The 19685-nt window shown below is 35.6% G+C and overlaps 1 protein-coding gene across 1 annotated transcript in view; it reads right to left on the bottom strand.

The window, feature by feature from the left end:
* The window catches only part of LRMDA (leucine rich melanocyte differentiation associated), a 666001-nt gene that overhangs the window by 255474 nt on the left and 390842 nt on the right, over positions 1-19685 (bottom strand). The gene's annotated exons all lie outside the window — the stretch shown is intronic.

The following is a 19685-nucleotide window of genomic DNA, read 5'->3' as shown; positions in this document are numbered from 1 at the left end:
TTTTTTGTCACCCCTCCCACCAACACAACTATCTTACAGGCCACCACAAAGTCATTCTTATACAGTGAAATTGTTACACAACAACTCTAAAGGCAAGTTCATTTATCTAAAGGACACAGAATCCAAAATCTAATAAAAATACTTTAAACAGCTAATATGATTAATTATTTCATCACCTTACACAGGTGTAAAAATAACCTGCAATTACTGGCTTATCAAATACAGATGGATTTCCTGGAAATACAAGGAATTTTGTGCTTGGTTAATTTAAAGAAATTTAATCACAGTTAGAAAAAAAAGAAAAATAAGGGAAATTCTCTGACTAAAAGTGAATTTGTGGGAGATAAGAAGGTCACTGAAGCAATGGTTTGGGTAAGTGACACACTTGAAGGATTAAAAAGAAACATGGATGTAATGACGTCATTGCAAGTGAAAAAAATCATGTAGTAGTTATGTAAGTGTACATTAACACATCTCTTTGCTGTTAATGAAACGCAGGAAGGGCTTTTATTTTTGAAACCTGAAGATTATAAAGAAACTTTTAATCTTAAGATGAGACTCTGGAGTTTTACAAAATCTTCAGCAGATTTTGAGACGCAATTATGAGACAATCTTTGAACTGGAAGTGCGTGATAATATTCTTTCCCATTACTTCATATCTTTTGGAGAACTTTTCTACAAAAGTCAATCATTACTGCTTACTTCAGCTGTTCTGAGAATTTCAATTATTGCTTGTATTTACAAGGTCATACTGTAAATATTTTTAAATAACATTTTTTTTTAAAAAAAGGCAGAAAATCTCATATTCAGGAATCCACATAGGATGATGGGATAGTCATCCTTTTACCTTTTGATCTATCATTTGGAATCTCTCACAAGATCTGTAGTGGTGAGACCCTATTACAACACTATTCAGAGACCAGCATCCATGTTATTGACAATATTCATATCTGTTCATTCCATGAACATTATACTTTTAACATTTCCAATGGAGAAGCTGAGAATTGAGCTGACATGGTAGTTACAACTCTTGAGGTTTTTCTCAATATAGGACACAGTACCCCAAGCAGAGCCCACGTGTACAGAGCAGGGACAAAGTGACATTGGCCATCATGTGTATGAATTGAATATCTAACTCCTCTTTGCAATGCTACCTGCCCAGTACAGCTCAAAGGATGTGAATACATTTATCTGTCTGGAAATTCCACTAATTTTGACATTTAGAACCAGCAAGCAATGCTTTAACTCGAAAAAAGAATCTAACCTATATTAGGTAATAGAATCAAAACTAACCGATCTTTTTACGTGCATTAAAAGGCTGTGTTAATATTACACTTGGGGCCATTATAAATGTCTTACATTGCACACATTTAGGATACATCAAAGTTTTATCACAGTCATTATAAAAATGTCGCTTCAAACTATTTTCACACTAATAAGATGGTCTTCAATTGAATAAATTGCAGTTACAGAGTGATTACCACTGTTACAACTTACATTTAGTTCACAGGTTAGTACAGTGATGGATAACATGCAGGGAAAAAAATTAATGCATGATTCAATTTTACAGTTTGTCACTAACCAGGTTGATTTAAGTCATAAGTAAAAGTTGAAATGTCAAATCTACTTGGAAGATATAAGGTAATAGACATTCCACTTGCTTCCAAAGTGCGCAACCAATAACATACTGTTATTTATGCAGATAGGATAACACATTCTCTTAGCCCACACTGCAACGTATTTTGCCTCAAATTAGCCAGTAAATCAGTATTGCAGAAGCTATTAAAAATCATAAAGCCTTTTGAGTTTTACAAGGTGTTCATAATGAGCCATTCCATATGATTTATATGAAAAACATGACTCAGCTCTTCAAATGCAACTAATCTGTGGACGCGGGGCTTGCTGTCTGACCTCTTGTTATCTTTGAGATGCTATGTAAAACTTACAGGGGTTTGGCAATCTTTCTTAATATTAGTCAGACAAATGTAGTGATAAAACAACATTCACAGAGTTTCTATTAAAAATGTGTTCACTTTTGATGAATGAGGCTTACACAGAAAAGCTATATTTTAAATGGAATTTAAAGAAGTTTCAATACTAGATAGGATTAAATTCACCCAGAAGTACTTTAAAACAGGCATAAGAAGTTATTATCACCAGCTACCTAGACCTGGGGATGTAGTTCTTCAAGAGATAGAATTTGTTAACTAAACTGGTATCTATTGAATTACAATTAACAAAAGTCCCTGACTTTCATAAATGTGTGTTAACTTGGTGCATTTCTAGTGAAGTGGTCAGGAAACATAATGCTTCTTTAACTGAATTGTGCTAAGAAGATTTCAGAGAGCGTTTTCCTTCTGTGGAACTTCTCTGTAATGGAAACATCTAGAATTTCCTTAACTTCACTCAAGATGATGTACTTTTCTGATTCCACAAGATAAATAAATATAAACTGATTTACTCTTCTAACTTCCATCCAGTTAACACTTCATCTTGTCTTTTCTATGTTTTTCTTGTGTTTTTACAACTTTTTTTCTATCATTGCTGCTCAAAGCAACTTAAAGGCATGTTATTTTGAACGAAAAGGGATAGTGGGTTTACTGTTCAGATTTTCCCAGTTGCCTCATCTCCACAGCTACAGCCTTTTCTTACTTCTTGAGAGCAGCTGCTGTAGTTCTAGTCTAGTCTACTTATTACCTACCAAAGTGCAGATCTAAGGTGACAAACAACAGCAGATCTCCTCTTTACAAACTTTTTTAACTGACTCTAAAATACAGTAATTTAGAGAGAATTAGAGAAATAAAAATAACTTTTTCACCTGGGAGAACCTGGAGATATGATTGTACTGAACTAACTTCAAATTAAAAATTAAAATCCTACACTTTGAGACTTACTTCCTGTAATGAGCTTAGTTAGAGAATCAAATATAAATTAAAAAGAGAAAAATGCCCAGCTAACAGAAGAAAACTCCAAAGGAACTAAGAGAGGAGTCAATTATAAAACTCATAGGTAGTGGTTCCAGAATTGTCTGCAGGAGGTTCCTAAAAAAAAATAATAAAAGTCAAATGTATGAAATTGAAACTGTCTATTGCATCTATATTCTTAAGGCTGCAACAAGCACTAAACAGGGAAAAAGTTATTCTTGAAAATATAAGCTTTTCTAATACATTTCTTCTTGAGAGTGTGGCAAAGGGGAGGCACAGCAGAAGGCAAACTAACCCAAAATGTTGGGACTGCAAAGAAAAGAAAAGTTTCAGTATTATTGAATTTTCTTGCTCTAAAAAAGTGCTTTGATCATGCCCTTCTGACATCATCTTTAAGATTGTACCAAATCCTACCATTTACATGAAGGTCAATCTGTCCTACTTTGGGAAGCAAGAACAGGTAGAGAGAGATAGAGAGATCTGAATGTCTTTGTTCCAAAGAAAAGCAAAAAAACAATGCATGTGGTGGGAGCGGCCCTAAACTGAGGAACTGCATTCATCAATTCCCATTTCAGAGACAGTAATTAGAAGGAATTAAGATTCTCATTGCAACAATTGTCTCTCAAAGCCTCTTTCTCCGAGTGACACAGAAGGAATTTGGGACCAACATGTTCTAGATACAGCTGGCAAAAAAACCCCATAGGGATAGCAAGAACTGTTTTCTGGATTGTATAATCCTCAACTCAAGGGTATACTTAAAATATGACAATATGATGGTTTCAGGAGCTACTACCCTCTCATTTATATTACTGCCAAGAGAATACTGTAAGATTCTGAAAACATACCAGAGATTTGGGGATAATAAATATATACAGCATTAAAAGAAATGGTTGCTTCAGAGGTCTGTGGTTGGATGGTTACTATAAATAGACATCCGCACATGCAATGGCTAGTGTCCCTTACGTGGCATATGTGACTGTACCCAAAGTATATACTTACTCTTTATATATAAGCCTACAAGAAAAACCATACAGTTATGCTTCTGCCTGGAAGATCTGCCTCCAATGTTGCCAGATGTCTGTGCTATGCAAAAACACACTTTTTTTTTTTTTTTCTTTATCCTAAAAGCTAACAGTAATAAAAGGAATCTTCAGCCTGCTGGCAGTGCTGGACCAGTAACAGACCAATGGCTCCCATTATCACTACCTTCATGCTGGTTCACTTCACTTCTGTGTGCAAGTTGTCTGTCACAAATATTCATTGATTTACAGATATCTGCATGAGTCAACTACAAATCACAAGATACTTCTGCATGAATGCCATAAAACCAGGAATTGTATGTAGTTCAGAGGGAAAAAGAAAAAAATCAGCATTAGCTGCCATGCAGTCTCAGCCCAGCGTTGCTCCATTAGGTATGGGAGTCAAGAAAGTAGGGCTGGCTGTTGATGACCTCATCAAGGGCCTGCAGCTTCAACATTAACAAACATGCTAATCTGCCTCAAATCAAATAGGCAATTACTCTGCTACTTCCATGAATTTTGAGGCAAGTATAATTTGATAGTTAGACATTAATAAACCTGCTTCATGGATCTTACCACTATCTGATAAAGAAGCTTTCTTTTACTCTCTCTTTAATGTTATTAAATAAAGTAAACTCGTATCTGGCTAAATAGGCTTCACAAGTGCTAATCTTAGCCTAAAGCATTCTAATGGATTGACTCTTCCTCAGTAGGGCTGTATAAATATTTATAAAGACTTCACACAAAGAGCAGATGCGGCACAGGGCTTTAAAAGACTTCTCAACATATACAGAACCTGGAGAAAGAAGAGATTTTGTAAAGACAATACAGCTCTTGGCCCTCAAAAAACCTCCTCTTAAATCCCGGAGGGCTGGTAATCGCACACAAACATATATCTGAATCTACACACAAGATTTACATCAGGGCCATGGTATCAGCCTTCCAATAGTGATATCTTATATTTGAAGGCTGTCTTAGTATAAGATTTTCTTCTTACCTGGCCCATCTGCTTTTCTTTATAGATAGCTTTTTCCATGCCCCTAATAAAGGAAAAAGTGATTATGCTATTTTTCTGACTTGTTTCTGAGTGGAGAAGAACCAGCACTGAAAGTCTTTGTGAAAGCCAAAACACAGTCCTTCCTCCCTTAAAAAATATAAAGACTTCTGCAACTGAAATTACATCAGAAAAGTATTTCTTTGAATAGTGCAGAAGAGAGAGCATGAAATCTCGTCTCCACTGATAATGCAAATTGTTTCTAGCCACTGCACTGCAGGCAGAATTTTACTACAGATACAAAGGGGTGGCCCTTCAGCCTGGACCCAGAAGTTCAACCACAGGACAAGTAAATGATTTATTTTATTCCCACTACAGCAAGCTTCTACCAACTAAAACTATTCCACCACACCAATATTATAGATGAGAACATGATACACCAGCAATTTAAGCTCTTCTCCACCTTGAGATCAAGTAGCTACCATTTTCAATTTACATGGCATATTAGTATTTGATTAATCTATTTCTTTAAGAGAGCATAGGAAAGAATAATATTTTCTGCCACACAGAACAGATATAACATATATCTAGCTAAACACTACCCCTAATGATGCAGTGTTTTCACCACTATTATCAATTCAGGAATTGGAAGAGACTACTCTCATCTTCAGATAACTATAGTATAGGCAAAATCTTCAGTTGAATCTTTTCTCCAAACATAATAAAAAAAAAATTTTCAAATTTGCAATAGCTGGTCTACCTACATACAATATTTTGACATCCCCTGGCTGAAAATACACTTGAAATTAACTTCCATGAACCTTCTCTGGGATCACCGGAGAGTCTAGATTGCAACATAATAGCTTCCCAGCTGTAAAACTGCAAAGAATATTAGGCATGTGCCTTGTTCTCCCAGACGACACCAGTTCTCACATTAACTTCACTGCACAAGATTCATTACACAAGAGGTACAGGGCTTGAATTAAGGCATTTTAGGTTTAATTAGAGCTCCATAAATTTTCAGTAGTCCTACTATGACACTGTCTCAACTAGTGATCGTTGGTTTCCCCTGCATTCTGGGCAGAAGGTGGAAGGCCAGGCTGTAAAGGACAAGACAACCATTGGCTTTGTATACAGCAGTTTTTACGAGCCAAACCATATTCCACTAGGGGTTTATCAAATCAAAAAATAGACTTCCCACTTGCCAAAATATGACCTCAAGAGGACAAACCAAGTAAGTTCTCTACCAACAACACATCTATTCATTTCTACTTGGGGGGAGGTGGAGGAGAGGGTGGAGAAAAAGAGCACTAGACATAAATAACAGTTCTTCAGAAGATCTCTCCAGAGAAACTGGTAAACATATGGGGGAGAAAAAGACCCAAAAGCTACGTTGCTGTTGCCTTGAAATCTAGAAGTTGCTATGAAAAATAACATCTCTAGTTTCATGTTCAAAAAATAAATCAAAAAAATAAAATCCATTCTATTCTTTTTCTTTCCTTACTTTGCAGCTGTCAATGGCCTTACAGCAACGCTTCCCAGAAAGTGAGGTGTATCCTTTACTGTGAAACCATGTTCCATTCCGGCCTGGTACACGGGCTCAATTTAAAGATATTTTTCTATTCACAATCTGAATTATTTTCTCACCTTGTAAGAATTCTCTACTGTCAGAGATAAACAATAAAATCCAAAGTACTCCTGTCAGCAAACTGCCCGTATACCTGCTGCTGAAAATCTTGCCAATGCAATATTTCTTTATATTTAGAGAATTATTTTTCGGTTGTTTTGAAACTAGAATTACACGCACAGACATTTTAATGAGTTTTGCTTTAGAAAGGCCATTTGACATGGCACACATCTATGTTTGTTTCTCTTGCTCAGCACAGCAGACTACTCCTTCAGAGTCTACTCAACAGGAGTAAAAGGGGATTCAAAGGTTTTCTTCATAGGAAAGCAGAATTTTCCGCCACATAGTGTTTTTGTCCAGTCCCGTTGTAAGCATTCCATCTTTCAAAACTGCATACAACATCTTGACTTGTTACTTAGAAGCAAATAGTTCTGTAGAATCTTATTCAGACCATAAAGATATGAGAAATCATCACATAAGAGGAAGGGGAAAAGCTGGGTGACATTATACAAAAGCAACATAGTTATAAATTTGGGCAGACCTGGGGCGATGCATTAATATTGTGGCCTGTTAGACATCTCTGGAACAATATGCAATATGAAACAAAGCAGAAAACTCCTGCCAAAACGCATGCAAAGTGAGCGAGTTCTCCAAGAATAGCTCTAAGACCCAGCAGCACAAATATTTTTGCTTTATGTTCAACAATCCAATGAACTTGACCTATAGCTAAACTGCAAAACATGCAAGTGATGTCCTGTTTCAAACTCAGGACTGATCTTTTTCCACAGAACCATGTACAATTTCTTCCAGTTTGTGCTTGATGGGTTTGACGAGAACAGGTAGAACAGGAACACTCGTTGCCTCTACCACTCTCTTCTTTCTCCTAGAGAGACTTGTCTGGTGTTAGTAACTCCACCTTTCACTTCAAAACAAACATTTCGTTCACATTTTCTGTTGGCAACTAAGAATAATAATAGGCTGACTGCTTACTCATATCTAAACATTTTACATAAATTTCCAGTCATTGGTGATTAGGTAGTACCCATTCACCATAATGACACATGCTTAGTGGAAAATAACAAAAGCAATACAAAGAACAAAACTATTATTTTCATACAGATGCAAAACTTTAGAGTGAGAGTCACAAGCCGCAGTCTGGTGGCAAAATAATAGAAGGGAAAAAATAACAGAATGCAATAATAAAAGACGACCCCAATCCACACACTTGGGCTAGAGTGGATCCACCCCCTTGCTGACAAGAATTGCCAGATAAACTCAGTCACATTCACATAATACCATTGGAGTAGGATCCTGACTCCACAGCATGACTGGAGATAGTTATGTATTATTTCAATAAAATATTTTTCTTCCTCATTCATGTACTTTCTGTATGTATTCACACTAATAGCCCTTTTGATAAAACCCTCCAGAAAATAATTAACTTTAATAGCTCTTCTGCAGCTAAAGCTGCACAACTGGATGGCAAATATAAATGAGCTTTCTCCAGTAAAACTTAAGTCTTCAAAAGAATTATAAGAAAAAAAAGATTACAGGTTCAGAACTGCTTCTGGGGTAAAATGTATATTTGTGATAAATGTATCAAATCCCCTAAAAACTGCACCCATTGAAACTTCATGTTTAGGCTGATTTCATTTCCAAATCATACAGACAGCACAGTTGTGTACAATCTTTAAACAAGTACAACCACAGAGAAATGCTGAGAGATTTAAGAGAAATAAAAGCATGATCAGCTAGCTTGTAATCTTCTTTTCTCTTATTCTCCTCCCTATAGCTGCATTAAATTGCCTGTTGAGAACAATAACATATTTGTGCTTTTGTAGGTGGAATGATTTGTATTATGTAAAGATTTGGCTAACGGAGTAAAGATGCATTCACACTGAGCTGGATTACATGCTGTTAATAATTTTCGGGATGCTCTAGGGGACCCATAATTCTGGAGGACTACAGATTAGCATTTGAATATATGCTTTGTAATACATCTCAAAGCAGACTTTTTTAATTTGCTTTTTCCGTTTTTCTAGAACCACACTAACCAGAAATCTAATCATTGAAAGCATTTTGGAGAAAAAAAGTATACCACAATCAAGTTTTTATCCCCCACCCCCACACACTCTTAAGAGTACACATAAAATCTGTCTTTTCCCAACTCCCACACCATTTCAATAGCTTTCATTAGAGTGTCAGACTACCTAGAATATGTGATCAGGCTTGCAGTACTGTTCTATGCATGTGCAGTAAATGGGTAACTCAGCAAACAAACCAGAATCTGTTGTTCTGAATAAAAGCTCAAGCTATCTAGAAAGCTGGTTTTGCTGTGGGCTAGCTTCTGTTTCAGAAAGTAATCTTAAAATGCATTATTTTAACAAAATTAATAAAATATCTCACATTGCAAAGAAATACACCTCAAGATATGCTAACATTCTTTTGTTATTGCGGATAAACTTCAGCATAGACCAGACTCCCGTATTTCTGTTTTCACGAAACACAGAACTCTTTTGGCCACCATTTACTAAACATTGAAATCCTTTGTAAACTGTGTATGTCTTTTCATAATTTTTGAAATACTTAGTAATTCAGAACGGTCTTGAAAGTATATGACTCTCTAATAAACATTATATTCTCAGACAAATTCAAATTCAGTGTTTCTTATTTAACAAATTACTTTTCTTACCATTAGGAGGTTCACCTAGCAAGTACACATTCACTGGACAAAATATACTTTTCATGACCTTTGGTCCTCAGTTATAATTAGTTGTCTGGTCCCAGTTGCTTACAGTGTAAACAAAGACTGATAAACCCACATTGGCTGCATGTATTTATTGCATTACGACACAGCTGCCAACTGTCTAACCGTTCTAATAAAAAACTGTTTTCTAAGGTTTATGTTTTATTGCATGTATGACTCCCTTATTGGTTAGCATTTTGGAGTTGTGGAAAAGGTTATGAATTTAGAAACTGACTGCATTCATATCATATTTAAAACTTAATGCTATTTTATTAAAGACATATGGGCCTCCAAAGTACACATATTAAATGTCATGTAAGAAAAGTAGCAGTTTAAATCATGGTCAAATTCATTTTTGACGTGACTCCTGAGGCTTCCCAAGATCTGAACTATTTCTTTGTAAATCTGGCAGTTTAACCACACTCATAAATCACTTTCAAAGCATATTATTTCTTAATTTTACTGCATTAGAGAGCATTTGGCCTACACAGTGAACTGTTTGTAACCGTTATGTGAACAAAGTTGTATATTTAGTCTTACAATGTGGGAAAAAAAGAGTCTTAATTTCTGATAATTCTGAATTTACTTCTTATTTTAACCCAAATGATACATTTCCTAATGAAACTTGCCAGAGGAAGATATGTCGGATAGTTTGCTGTATTGATGTAACAGAAAACTTCATCTCCTTCTGTTTCAAGCTCAAATATTAGAAACACAAAGGCAATTGCAATTTAATCATTAAGCAAATATCCCACAAGCTCTTTTACAAGAAAGAATGCGTAACGTTTTCAAGCCCCACCAAGGTTGAAAGAGAAATGAATCATCTTTAGGACAATGCACATGCATTCACTGGGCGCCTTGATATAATTACATTTGATATGTTAGAACTGAAGCATACCTTAAATACACTTACAAATTAAACTTAAGGACAGATTCCCTGCCAGCTAAAGTCACAAGAAACCCTAGCTCCAAAACAGATCAGTCACAGTACAGGATTCAAAGCAATGCCATTTTTGAAACATGATTGAAATGTTCTTTATTTATCAGAGAAGTTCCTAATGGCAGAGTTAATAACAATTTGTATGTTTTCGCATTACTATTTTGTCCTTGGATACTGTGAATAACAAATATAGATTAGGACAACAATTTACCGCAAAAGCTTTATACTCTCACTAATTCCTTCAAACAGAGCACCAGTCCTCAGTCACAACTTTTTTTGAGCTTTTTATCCAGACAATAAAGCCCTCGTTTTCCCCTGAAACAAGGATGTTCAACCAAAGTCACCAAATCATGAACATTTTATACCAGATCCATTGGCTGCAAGATGGGCAAAATGCTCTTCAGTTAAGGTTTTCAAGAAAGTTAAAACATTAGTCTGTAAATTGGACAAGAAAAACTTAAATAAAAAAAAAAAAAAGAAAACAGGAAAATTCAAAGTTCAGAGAAATCACAACACGTGATTTCGGTGGAAGAATTCTTAAGAGTTTTAAAGGGCACTTGGACCATTATAAGTTTGTGTATGCCTTTCACCTAGATCAATAAAGATTCCAGGTGTGCAAACTGCCTGTATAAAGACTATTCCACTGCCCCTAAAGTCAACTGAAAACCTGTTGCTTCTTTCAAAACTGGGTGAGATTTTCAATGGCCAGCCTGATTAGGACACGCTATAATTAGCACTGTGTTCTGCAGCCAAACACAGGATTCAGTAAAATTATTCTCCCTGTATTTTAACACAACGAGGTTACCATCAGCTTCAACTAACATTCATGAGCTGGAACCAGAATCCACAAATTCAATATGATTTTAAGGCAGCAGACAAAACTGTGCTGCATCTTTTTTCTTTGACAAAGGGAGCAGTTTTAGAAGCTCATTAGGCAAAAAAGTTCAGGATTTCTTACAAAATATCCCTTTGGCCTACACATTTCTGGTAAGGGTGGAGACAAGGGGAGAAATATTAGTCCTTCTCTGAAGAGAGATTATTAATTCTTTTTCCTGAAATAATTCATAAACCAGCTACAAATTGGTCATGTTCTTAGTCATTAATGAAGAGAGAATGACTGATATGCTTGAGCTTTTAGGATGTGACCTCATCACTACCAGCCCTATGCGCCTTTTGGACCAAACTGGCTGGCAGTAGTGCAGGGGAAGGATTATTATTATAATGCTCTGGTGTTCTTGACCTGTCAGGATTTTGCACACACAGTCTCTCTTTTAGTGTAACAGGAAAGGCAGGATTCAGCTGCTTAAACACAAGCTTCTACTGCCATTTTAGCCATCCTACAGTATCTGGGCCCAGCCTACCACCGTGGCTGCAGAAAAGCTTGCATCTTCCATAGATACTTATCTGCCATCCCTACAGGGACCTGCTGTATACCTTAGGGTATCTGAAATAGACTGCTATTTTTAGATGCTTTCATTGTTTCTGAAGTGATTAGAAATATTAGCCAACACCAGGTGCGTTCATTTTACCTCCCCTTGTGTTCCTGTCCTCTCATTCAATCCATCTAATTTGACTATGGCAATACTAAAAACAACCAAGCATTCATTTCACAATTAGATTCTATATGATGTGCTTGCACCACATTTTATATGATGAAGGAATGGTCCTTAATCCCCCAATATAACTTAGGTCTTCACACCTGAACTTGGAACCTGCAGATTGCCGTAGACTGTTCTTTTTGACCACGATCCCACTGATGTCAAAAGGAAACACATGGAAGATAAAATCCACTTCTGTAGAATTCGGGACAACAGAATTATCACAGACATCTTTTAAAATATCATTGTTCAAACGAAAACATTTTGCTAGCGGCAAGCAAGACCAAACACTAGGGGAATAACAATTTGCAGAGTATGATGTGTTGCAGGCACCCTATTTCTTATTTGTTTGTTTATTTCTTTGGTCTGGATACAGAAACTTCACTACCACAAAGTTGTCAACTACATCATAAGAGAAAGTTTCTTGAAAAATTTACATTAATGAAAGAAAGTAGTACTTCAAGACAGAAAAGAAATAAAAAACCCACAGTCATTTGAATCACAAAGATCTGGTAAAATGCTCCAAATAAATAATTTCTGTTCAGCTTCCATGCTCCCTAAGAATCCAGGAGAGGGAAAGAAGGCAAGAGGAAATGAAGAAATTTACAGCAGAGAAATAGAAAAGTACCATGAAATACAGAAAAATTACCCTGAAAACACTGGGGGAAGCTTTCAGTAATTTAGATCCTAGGATTTACCAACAACAGAAGAGACTACTGAAAAACAGAGGAGTACACAGCGATGTAATAACAACTATTATAATTTATATAAAGTGACTTGCAATTATTCATTTCATAGATGTTAAATTGAACATGCATGTCCAACTAAATACATCTAAACTCTATAAACCTTGACCTCTTTTTTCCTTCTTCAAAACATCAACAATGAAAAACTATGTGCTACATAGGTTGGTGTGAAAGAACAAGTAATAATTGTGAGAGCATGACATAAAATATTATTTGAATGTTCACACAATGTTGCTTTGTATGTGAGAATCACCTTTCTAAAAACCATTCAGTATAACATCCAACAGAGAGGATGCCAATGGTCGTGGTTAAGTTAACGTAAAATACAACTCTGTTTACATCATGATCTTCCTGATAGCACGTTGTCCATTACTGCAAGATACGCTACTGAGAAGATCACACAACAAATCATTTTTTTCTTCATTTGCTGTGGCCCTTGTGACCACGTTTATCTTGAGCAACTGGTGACCTTTTGATGGGTCAATGAAACAGTGAAGCCAGGTTTTAACACAGCATACATATACATACACTGCAAAGCTTGCTGTGAAAACTATGACGTAGAATCATAGTCAAAATAAGCAATAAATATACACTCAGCCATGACAGTTCTTTCCAACTTTTGAACCAGGTGCTTCACATTTACAAAATTACAAGTAGGCCCTTTGGTAGTGGCAGTTTGCCACTGATTTTCTCTCTCAGAAATCTTGCTGTGGCAATCAGCTTTCAGAAAAAAAGAATATTTTATAACTGGACCTTTGTTTCATGGCTAGGAATTAACATATATTCTAACCATCACACTTAAGACTACTACTATTTCAATGGGAATGATTCATCAATATGTTTGAGAGTACATGAGACATACAGTGCTTCAAAGTCCAGGAACAACAGAAAAAAAGAATCACCAATAGGAATAAATGGATAGACATAAGCTGGCTCAGAGTTTTGCCAATGCCATATTAAATACAGTTTTGTTTTGTTTTTAACAAAATGCAACATACGAACAACTCCTATGCCTAACAGTGGTGTTACCTGATAATGAGATCCATTGCATTAATTTTTCTGCAAAGAAGAACTACAGAAGAGTGCAGTCAGCTCTGATTGTACACAGCAGCGTTTCCATTTCCAAAAGAAAGAGAAACAAAACTTATAGGATAAAATTCTAGCCTTACTGACTATTGGGAATTTAAACCAATCATGATTCTTGCCCTGCTGTCTGATATCACAGCATTACATGCTGCTGTATGGCATTTTGTTAAGTAGATTGAATAGGCTGATCACAAGACAAAAGCCAGACCATATGCTTGCAGCATCTAATAATTGAAGTTTCCATAGTTCTGAAACCACAAATACAAAAAAAATTAAAAATAATAATAATAAAAAAAACCCAACAGCAGTAATAAACAAGTTGTCATGCTACCTTCTTCAGTTAAATGGATGTGTTAATGATATACAGTGCTTATTGCCATTCATCAGAGAACGTCCAAGTGCTTTACAAATATGAAATAAGTCTTACAAAGGGATCAATTTGCTCACTACTACAGAAAGACAGACACCTTTCAGGTGCAAAGTAGCAGCTGGTTAACTAGCACACTGCAACACTACATAACAGTTTAGGGCAGAAGGTGGAGAAGAATGCCTTAGTAAATTGAGACTGCAGAGAAATCCATAGAGGCAGAATGTAATTACCTGAATTGGAATCAGGCCAGGGCTTCAGGAGTAACACCCCTTCCTATGTGAAAAGTGCATTGGGATCACTAATGGCTAAAAGGACACTGGCTTCATGACAACCATATACTTTTTTTAGAGGAATAATTTTAGGAAAGGGACATCACCTTTTGCATTCTATATCTTCAATAGCAATTAGATACTGAAACATAGTCCACATAGTACCTTCCCAAAGAACTAAATATATATTCGTTTTTCAGGAATTATTACCACAAGAACAAACAATGAAGAAGAGTCTTTCCCCCTACCCTAACACACATATGACCCACACGTGTCTTTTCTTCCTTTTTGACAGCTGGAATTACAGCAGGCTAAGCACAGGGAACACATTCCCTTTCTATTTCAGCAGCTGCGTGTTTGCAGCTCTGTCCCCGCTGTTCCCCGCTCTCAGATTTGCTGACTGAGGTTCTTCCTCTCTAATCATGTGACTTCTCATACCTGAAGATACAAAACCGAAAAAAAACAATCCACTCCCTTTAAATGTCTTAGGTCACAGGTTAAAGTATTGCATACAAGCTTCTTACTTTCCAAGCTCTTCGTGACTCAGACTCCCATGTTCAGCTTTACGATCTCAACTGTATTTGCTTCCTCTTTGGATACTGGCCCTTTTCTTCCCTCTGTTGGCTGCTTTTTCCTAAGGCTGCCTCTCAGTTTGCTTTAAGGCGACTGCCCTCGCAGGCACTTTGAAGGCAACTCTTTACTGACTGGCCTTAGGAGATTGCTCTAGACCCTGTTCTTAATCCCACCTTTTCCAGGAACAAGAGCTTCCTCACGTGATGCACAATTTCACAGCCAGATCAATTTTATTGTTAGGTTTCTCACTAGAATAAAATGCTATGTAGCAAGTGCAACACTGGTCTGTTATTGATCATATGCAAAGACAGTGGGCCAAAGAAAGGCTTAGGTCAAGATGTCATGCACCAGTTTTAGAAAAAAATATGCAAGTGTTATTCACACACAATTATTTCATAAAATTTTTATATAGGTATGTTTGCTTACATTTATTTTGGATCATGGGATTTCTTTGAGACAATGGGATTTTAAAAACGAAAAATTTTAAATGACTGAACTTAGCTCTGTCAGCTTAGTTTTAGCAAGTACCCCTCTTGTATCTGGCAGATCCTACTCAGCAATGAACACTTCTAAACCGCCGAAGTGTTCATATATAGAAATATAAAATCTGGTGCTTTTTTTCAATTATTTTTTATTCCTAATTTTGATGAGTCATTAGGGCATTATGAGCCGATTATATTATGAACTCTTGCTTAAAATACTTAAACTGTCCAAATAGTAAAATGGGTACTTCATTGGGCGAAGTAGTAGCTTGACTGCTACAATGTCTTTGAAGTCAATATTATTTGCTGCATCACAATCTAGGTAGGAGTCTTAAATTTGTGACATTGTTCTGTTTTAGTACATGAAATCTTGACATCTGGATGATAAGAAACCTCTTTGAGACAGCTTCTACTTAATAAGGTATCTTACCAGTTAGCAGTTCATTGACACAATGGTTCTGAAAGTAACACTGTAGATTTTAGCTCACCTTATTTCTTAAGCTGTACTCCCTAAATATTTCCTTTTCCTATCATAATAAAATAATCGCACTCTACCCTCCAAGTAAGAGTGTGAGCAAGAATCACATACACTTATTACATGAAACACAGATATTAGACTTGCCTTTTGGCTTAAGTGTCTCCATCTTAGTTCCTCAGAGAACAAATGCTATGTCAGGTTTCATAATTATAACTTGTGATGAAAACAATGTATTCCAAAATACCTATACTGCCATCTTTTGTTGTACAGTTTCCTTTATACCCACTGGACAAGATGCTTGCTAAAGTTGCAAGAAAGCAGAATAACTCCACATAATATTAAGTCAGTTACTTGAAAGTCAACCCATGTATACCTGCTGTTGATTTGGTCCTATAAGCTGCAAGTTACATGTGACTAAATGCACACTCCTTGCATTTTCCAATATAAATAAAACTGATAAAAATGTTAACCTTAAAAATGCAGTATGATAAAAAATAGTTCTTGTCAGAGGGATTGCAAAATACTGGGAAATATATGTATTTTATAAAAGCAAGTGCATTGACCCAGTATTAAGCAATTAAATTTATATTTAAAGAGACCTACAACAGTGTGTATTCATAGCAACACACTTTAGACATGATGGATATATCCACATTTTATCATCTAGATTAAATGATCATAAATATAGGCCTTTAAAATATGAAATTATGATGTGCTTTGATACATCATAATTTCATTTTGTTTATATCTCATGCAAAATAAAAATATGGAGTCTTAAAATGTATTCTCAAACCATGTTCTGTTTTGCATCTCTAAGTTTAAAAGATGAAACAGTTGGAAGCACAATTCATACACCTATAAACCAAAGAAGGGTACAGTTTTAAGTAATTATGTCAAGAAATGACAACTGTACTCTTTGTAGAAGCAGGGATGAATAATTACAAAGCTGGGACGTAATTAAGCAATTTTGACTGTCGTATTCTTGAGCTGTCTTTCTGATGTGAAGTGCTGTCATGCCCAGAAACACACTTCACACTGGACAGGCATCTTCCACTTTGATCTACACTTATGCCAGTGAAATGAGGTCATGGCCTGGTCATTAAACGAGGCTTCCTCATCTGGCTCAATGCCTCTTATCCAGCCAGACTTACCCAATCTTTATTAAAATCAGGCGTGATACAATGTTCAATATTTTGACAAAAGAAAACATAAACATCACAGAATAATGAAGTTTATCTCACACATAGCGAGATGGAACACTGCATTCTAACATTAAACTGTTTTCTAATAAATGACTGCATCTTTCCATAAGACAGTCACATCACAAACAGATGCATTTTAAACAAAGGATGAAATGAAGCAAAGCACAAGAAAGTGTAGTGTTCTGTTAAAAAAAAATGAAAAAATAGAGAAAAATGAAAGTAAAAAAATTTATACAAAATAAAATATTTATGACTTAGTGATGACTGGTGATTGCTAGATACTTTTGCATTTGAGTAAACACAAGCTAGTCAGATGGAAATTTCTTGCTTTTATTCTCATTTTGTGTATTTTTTCTTGGTGGGGTATTTTGCTCTCCCAAGTATTTCATGTCAAGACTAAAATGAAAACAACTCCCCACATCACAGCCTCTTTAGATCATCAGTCTGCTTTTTATGCTGAATAAGCCATACCATCTCCTGCTTATCATAATGGGAAAAAAACCTCACCTAACTTAGGATTTTGGGGTTTGTTTTCTTTTTCTGAAAAAGCAAGTCTGATAGGCTCACTGTTGTTACTACATCTGGCAGAACAACATTTCCATTTGGCATCCACCAACATAGGTACTAATCACTCCAACTCCATTCAGGCGAGCACAGGCTGACAGAGGGGGTTGGAAAAAAACATTCTTAGGAAGTTCACTGTCATCAGGGTCTTATATCACTAGGTCAACATCTTAGGGAGTTTTTCTGATGACCATTTCTGGGTGTGCTGCAGTCTTCCTCTTAGCTTGGTTCAAGGTGTATCCTCCTCTAACTAGTTTCAGAAAGCTTAGAATATATTACCACTAGCCATCAGTTAAATTTGGCTGAAGCTGGTCAAAAATCTCAACAACTATATGAGAGGGGAACTAACGAACAAACAAGATTCACAAACAAGATTCAAGAAACCTGAAGGCTGAAGAATTAAAAAAAACTCCATGTATTCAATACATAACATATGATAGAATTTGAAAGTATAGTTATTGTGCGCATGATCTTTGTCATATATAGAGGAATGCTGCTTGTTATGGTCCTGGAGTACAGCTATAAACACCCATATACACGCATATCTGCATCTGAAAACATATATGCAGAGAGGACTCTACGAGTGTTCTCAGACAAATACAGTTTGCATGCATGCCTACTGTAAGCATGAATATCCTAGGAAACAAGCACAAATTCAAAACAATTTTAAGAGGTTTATAATATCTGTTCTGCATCCAATTTAATATTTATTTTAAATTAGCCATTTCTGTAATATGTATATAATATTGTATGATGAGGGTAATTTTGCAGCACCTTAAGAAGCATTAATTCATGCCACGGAAAGCATTTACAATGATTTTACCATCAGCAATTTGTATCAAACCATTTATAAAGAAGAAAAAAAAAACCCTTTAGTATGGCAATAACAACAGTAAATTTGAGCCTTCTGCAAATTTGCTGAAATAAATGTCTGTTTTATCATAAGACTTAGTGGGTAAATAATTCAAAACTATACAAAAGGTTCAATTACAGGTATAAAAGATAAAGATGTTAACACTATATTTGTGAAGTAATTTACCCTTAGCTATTGACTTAAAAAGAGGTTTCATCCAGAACAGGAAATTCAGATTTAAGAAACAGACACTTTTTTTCTTCTCTTAAGTTGGTTAAAATTCAAAAAGCAGACTCTTAAATGAAAAATCCAATTACTAATAAAATTTTAAAAATGCTTCTCCAGATCCAAAATCTGATTAGATAAGAAGAATTATAAAATAAGACAACATGTTATATCTAACACATTTCAGCTGTTGAATTTGGCCAGATTCAGCAGAGATGGTTTGCTGTGAATAAGATATCAACAACAGCTTAGAAATAAATTATTTCATTTAATACATATATGAAGCTGAAATAACCAAAGGCAGTAGTAAACAATATATCAAAGCTGTGCTTGTATCAGAACTGTTAACATTTTAGTAGTTATAAATGAATCAGTCTGAAATAATTTGTTATGTACTGCAATTGTACTTGTGATAATGCATTTATCTAGCAACACTGTTATGCTACCAAACACTGCATTTCCATAACTGCTACATTATTATTCAGCATTATTGGAAATCTGCAATAAATTATTGATGGTATATTTTAGAGAACAAAACAGCAAACAGAAAACTGAAAACTTGAGTGGAGTTTTACGAAAGATCTGCAGCACTGAAACACTCTGAAGCTCAGATTGTTGTTACTGTGTATTGACCAACAACGGGAAAAGAAGGGAAAGTGGAAAATTCACATACGCATTCGGTTTGCATACTGCTATATGCCCAGAGTTGATGCAGGTGGTATCAGAAGCTCAGATTATTGAAACTGTCTCTCTGATGTTGTTGATGCTTATAAGCAGGACACCACATTAAGTAACATCATACAAAATTAGAATCAGCTGGTCCACTAAAAGCCAATAAACACCATAGGTGTGAGCTCTGCGATAGACAGTTGTGTTTTAACATACAAGGCAGGGGACAACTTGTCAGAAAAAAATTGCATTCTTTCACAAAAGCATATCACACTGTTGTTACACATCTTTAGACAGGGTAAAAATATTCTTTTAAGCTC

This window comes from Numenius arquata, chromosome 10 (assembly GCF_964106895.1).
Source record: "Numenius arquata chromosome 10, bNumArq3.hap1.1, whole genome shotgun sequence".
NCBI classification, from domain to species: domain Eukaryota; kingdom Metazoa; phylum Chordata; class Aves; order Charadriiformes; family Scolopacidae; genus Numenius; species Numenius arquata.
This window is presented reverse-complemented; position numbering and strand designations above follow the sequence as displayed.